Source organism: Alnus glutinosa, chromosome 3 (assembly GCF_958979055.1).
Source record: "Alnus glutinosa chromosome 3, dhAlnGlut1.1, whole genome shotgun sequence".
NCBI classification, from domain to species: domain Eukaryota; kingdom Viridiplantae; phylum Streptophyta; class Magnoliopsida; order Fagales; family Betulaceae; genus Alnus; species Alnus glutinosa.
In genome coordinates, this window is record NC_084888.1 from 26,837,906 (window position 1) to 26,844,027 (window position 6,122).

A 6,122-nucleotide genomic window follows, 5' to 3' on the forward strand; every position below is an offset into this window, starting at 1 on the left:
CAAGCAACCAAAACCAAAAGGCTTCAAACAGCACCGCTTGACACCAATGGAGTACCACTTTCCATGACCAAAACGACGCAAATCCGGCTACCCCAATATGATGTGCTACCACTTTGGGCTATTTATGCAAGGAACTGACGAATCCATCATCATGGAGCCACATTGATTATGAAGCAACTCTGGTTATAGATCCTTTAACCTAGTAACCACTGTGTAACACTTTCTACATAGATGCCGCTGGTGGAGGAGAGGTATAATCCACCGAGTGAACGCCCGCCTAGGAAACGAATGAAAGCCAATTTTCAAACTTTGTCCTTGAGAACAATGACACTTTCAGGGAGGAAGGAATGTTATGAAAGTAGAATTCGACAGCAGCTAAAAGACGTTGACATGACTCACAAGCACGTATCCAATGAAACTCTCAAAGTTACCTTTATTGTAGCTTATCTTAAAGTAGTTGTAGTTTAATTAAATAAGGATAGTTATAGTTATCCTTTTCAGTCAGAGTGTTTTAGTTATTTGTAGCACTATGGTCCATAAATTATTTAGTGTTAAGATCTGTAATACCCCGAATAATTAATAACCTTTTTATGAAAGAATAAAATGACCTTACGCCAATTTTTATTAGTTTCAAATATTGCAAATTCCCTAATAAGTAAAATGCTATTCAAAATAAAAAGCATGTATGTTATTTTTTTAAAACGTGCAACACATGATCGTTCGAAGTTTCCTTGGAACAATCACTAGAGGATATTTGAAGTATCCTTAGAATGATCGTTGGAGAACGTTCTAAGTTTCCTTGGAACGATCGCTAGAAAACGCTCGAAGTTTCCTTCAAACGCTAGGTTGTACGCAGACAACATTTTTAAAAAATAAGGGGACCATTTTTTGTCATACATGTGAAGATTTGGCAACATTTTACTGTTTAAATCCATGCTTTCAACATGATTGGTTGTTTGTGGTTTTAATAAAAATAGTTTATTTATCAAGTTTTTACTTATGAACATGAAGGTTTAATAATATGATATACATTTCCTAATGAATAGTACTAATGTCTTTACTATATACTTTTTTAGACTAATTTTAATGACATTTTAACAGATGAGTTAGTTTTAAACAGATAAAGTTATCACCTTTAAGACTTATTTTTACTCACATGACATATGAAATATTTCGTTTTTGTTGTGTTCAAACCTTTATGTTCTAATCAAGTTGGATTATTTTTTGGGTATAGGTATTCAGGTGAGTTTATGGTTTCTTTGAGGGGACAAACGATCAACCTAGATAGACGAATGGTCACTCATTCGTGAACAAACATTCGAATATTGAAGAGCGAACTAGTTGCTATATAGAATAGGTTAATACGGTTTTTAATTAAGGATTAGGGTTTTACCACACTAATAGGTTTTACGTGTAAGGATTAGAAATTTTAGCGTGTTTATGCCTAACATTAGAATGAGATTGCAGTGACTTGGAGTTAAGATGTCCAAGATTGTGGACAAGTGATAAAGGTAAGTAATTGATTACAAAACTGATCATATATAACGTGTCATTTGTCAACAAACTGAGCATGTATTATTGTATGTCATGAGCTTACTTATTTTTATAACATGTTTAAGAGTGCTTCAAATGGACAAATGTATATATATGATTTTCTTAAATTAACAATATTTGTATCGTATGACATGACCATGGGTTATTGTGACGACCCATTTTTTTTTTTTTTACAAAACATTTCATATACATTAATCTCTTAAAATACAAATGGATCTTCACAGTGGCACGACGATTTGTCGCACAGCCAACATGTGATACATATCCCATAATATGTACCTGGTAAATCAGAGTATGACAACTATCTAACTATGCAGCGGAAAACATAAATCTAATAGCGGAAATCACATCTTAAACATCTATTATAAATTAATAATAAGAGCCATTTAACATCTATGTGTTTAAGTCTTTCCTCAATATAAATACATAACAGAAATGGCTTTACACAATAACGAGTGACACATGCGTCACAAGCCATAACAAAACCTATAAAACTAAGGACGCCCATGGTCCCGCAATTACGACCGTCGCGGCGAGCTCCGGTCATAATATCCCAAATGCACGTCTACGACCTGAGTACCTGCAGCCAAGAGACATCATCTATACGGTTGTGGGGGTTTGCCACATCCGTATAGGTGAAATGATGAGTTCACTGCCTCAGTACATAATACCGAGACCTCAGTGATATTAAACTAACTGAGTTTTCCAAATGAACCAACTTTTCTTTTTAGTCTCGCGTACACTATAACAGCTACCAATGTATAAAATTTTGTTTGAAAACCCCCATAGCTGATATAGCAGACACCGACTATTAGAAAACATTTAAAACATACTATGTAGTTGGACTCATACGTAGAAGTTCCATTGGCTTGGAAGCAACCACGTATAAACCCACCTACAATAATACTTTTATGTTGGTAGCTCAAATGCACATAGGCCTAACGATATTAATTGTGATAACACTGTGCCTCAGGGCATTACAACTTCATGCCGAGCACATAGTTGTCCATGCGGTTACTAGAGTAAGACTCTGATATCCAAGCACTTTCTACTGATGTGCCACGACAATCCATCTACCTACTCCCAAGCCACACCGATATCGCAACCAATAGCGTCAAAACCAAGCACACTAAGCTTAAAACATGCCATCTCGCTCTTTAGTACAAGCTTACTATCATTTTGCGAACATGGTTAACACGGAATCCTAGGGCATTACAACTTCATGTCGAGCACGTAGTTGTCCATGCGGTTACTAGAGTAAAACTCGAGTATCCAAGCACTTCTTACTGACGTGCCACGACAATTCATCTACCTACTCCTAGGACGCTGTATTACTCATACCGAACCATGACAATATTCTTGTTCGTCCAAGCTCAATGTTCTAAAATCATGCAACTAGACGATAGCAGTATACATAAGCTCTTTTGCCATTAAAACTCTTAGGCATACTAATACGTCTAGCATAAAAACTACAATATTCTATATCATGAAAACATTATACAATTTAACAATGATATGCATGCTCATGATTGTCCTTCCATTCCTTATGTCAATCCTTTCATTCCTTGTGCTTTGTCCTTTCCTTCCTTTCATTCTTTGTGCTTTGTCTTTTCATTCCTTTTATGCTCATGCTTTATGCTTTACAATTCAAACTTTATTCTCCTATTCTTTACAAATCATGCTTCCTTCAAATACAAGTACAATAAACCAATTAACATGAAACTTTATCATTCTACTTTGCATAGTTTAAATCCCAACCGCAGCTCACATTCAAATACTTTAAAAATAATTCTACACATTTCATCCATACATCATTTCATAACATCATTGATATTATTTGAACATAGTTGAAATTACTCAAATCAACCAAAACAGATATATTCAACATACAGTTGGTTCAGATTTATAAAACACATATTTTGCTATTCCAATAAACATAAAAATAATAGTTTCTCAGTGAGTAAAATATCACTTGGCTGCATTGGACTCACGACTCCAACTCTACATTGAAGAACCCATTGAAGTCTCCAATCCGGATACTATCCTGCAAACAATTATGACATTAGACTATGCTATGGGACTCATTCTATGACCCTAAAACTACCCGCGTGCTCACACGTTGTATTACTCGCTTCTAAAGCTAACTAGGTATATTAAACTATTATTAGATTAATATTGGTTATAGGTTAACTTTATATCGCTTATTATCTTTAAGACACATTTACTATTTTATTCGTCTATTATTATTGTTAAATCGTATTATCATCGTTAACTTTTTATGGCCCGTTGCTTATTTACCAAGTTACAAATATATTTTAACCCGCATACATGCATGTGTATACATATACGTTTATACATATACACATACAATGCTTAAACATAATCTAAAGATACACGTAGAGTTGGTTTAGTAGTTCTTAATATAAGCTATGTCTCTTATGCTACAATCTTTATGCGTTCCTTCACTCTTTCACTTATTCTTTTCTTTAACTATTCCATACTCATTTATTCAATTTGACACCACAATAACATATTCTCTATTTTCATTTCTATTTCCACCGTATTTGTCATCTACATAAAAAGGATCTAAACACTTAACTTCAAACTCTTCCATTTTTTTCCTAACTTCCTATACTCAAACTGTACTCATCAAGAATCCCGATTTCAACCAACCGCAGCCTACCAACTAAACCAATCCATCATCATCAACTAACCCAAAATCCAGCCATCACCCATGCATTTAAAATCCCCTACCAACTCACCCTATGCCATACAACCACCAAAGTCAATCAACAATTATATCTTAAAGAAAATCAACACCTAACATGAACCAACCATAATTACCTAGATAGGAAATCCACACCAAGTTTGCGTTCTACCAAGAACATCCCTCAAAATTCATTTCCAATAAAACATCAATAATCTACTATAAAGCATTTATCATAGCCTAACTCAATATTCAATTTACAATTTCAAATCTATATTTTAAGTTCACCAAGACACCCATCAAATGAGAGCCTCAAATAACCTTAAACTAGCATTATCACTCAATTACAACTTCCAAGTTCAGATTTGGATTTCCATAAGATACTCTTTAAAAATCACTTAAGGCATACATCATAGGTTATCCAAAATCAAAAATCAAAACCCATAATCATAAAAGCCCTAGGATTTCAACCTCAATTAAACTCCAAAGAAACCCATCAATAATGATTCAAAAATACAAATTCGAAAACCTATTTAGAATCATCAAACACAAATATAGTATCACAAACCGAAATCTCAAGAGACATTCATCATTTGGTCAACACCTCAAAAGAACCCAAATCTGAATTTTTCCACCAACCAAACAATCAAACTTCCATTATAGGTTAGCATTAACCCAATCCTTCATGAATACATCATCCAGCCACCAAGGAAAGGAACCCCAAATCAGCCCTACAATCCCCAATAACCTCCATCCAGATTTACAACCAAAAATCTTAAACATTAACCATTGAAAATCAACCCAACTCAACTCATAGCAAAGCATAAATCGTGGATCAAAACCACAAAGCCGAAACCCTTCAACATTGACAATACCCATCCGGTTCCACCCCAAACAGATCAACACCCAAGCAAAGCCTAAAATCAATTCTCATAATCGGTCCTTTAATCCAAACAAGACAAATCCAAGCAACAAATAATCCAACCCGAAAAAGACCCATTCGATTCTACCAAAAATCAAGGAAGATTCGAGCAAAATCAAAGAAGAGGAAGAGAGGTGTCTCACCGGAACAGGGCTGGAATTCACGGCCCTAGCTGCTATCTCCACGCCCAGACGGTGGCCTGACCACCGCTCTCCAAAACCGCACCACCACCTGCCGGACAACAACAGGATCAAGCCTTCTCACGGTTTGGTTTCGTGGGTTCGGTGGGTTCCCGAGCCTACACCGGTTCTCTCTCTCTCAATCGGTCTCTCATGGGCTGGGTGTGTGTGTGTGTGAGGGGGAAAGAGACAAAGAGAAGAAGAAGAAAGGGGAAGGGCTACTGGTTGGGCATGATCGAAGAGGAAGAAGAAGAGAAGAAGATGATGAAAAGAAGAAGGGGGAGATTGTAGAGTGAGAGGGAGAGACCCGGATCTATGCGTGAGAGAGAGAAATCGTGCAGTGAGAGGGAGAGACCCGGATCTATGCGTGAAAGAGAGAAAGAGAAAGAAAGAGGAAAAGAGAGAAAAGAAGGAAAGAGATAAGGTGGGACACATGGCGCGCTGTGAGTGGCTGGAAGAGGATGGGGTAATCTTCTCATACCCATTCAGGCGACGCCATGTGGCAGGGGAGATTACAGTTTTTTTATTCTTAAAGCCCCTAGCTTTTATAAATCATTGTAGGACCCCCTAATTTAAAGATCCTATCATTGACAATTTATATTTGACCCTACATTTAATCTAACCATATTTCATCAATACAATTAATTATTTATTATTTCCTAAAAGTCCATTAGTAGTATTTTATAATTCTAATTTCCATTATTTAATCTTAGGCTTATTTTATTTGGTAATATAAACATTATTATCTAAAACATAATTA

At 35.8% G+C, this 6,122-nt stretch overlaps 1 long non-coding RNA gene across 1 annotated transcript; it reads right to left on the bottom strand.

Moving 5' to 3' along the window:
* Positions 1-1,886: 1,886 nt before the first annotated feature.
* On the bottom strand, positions 1,887-5,727 carry LOC133863474 (uncharacterized). The gene is made up of 3 exons (XR_009899395.1): positions 5,327-5,727; positions 3,527-3,598; positions 1,887-2,154 (listed from the first exon to the last, which is right to left on the bottom strand). It is a non-coding gene; the product is annotated as an uncharacterized LOC133863474 (long non-coding RNA).
* Positions 5,728-6,122: the final 395 nt, after the last annotated feature.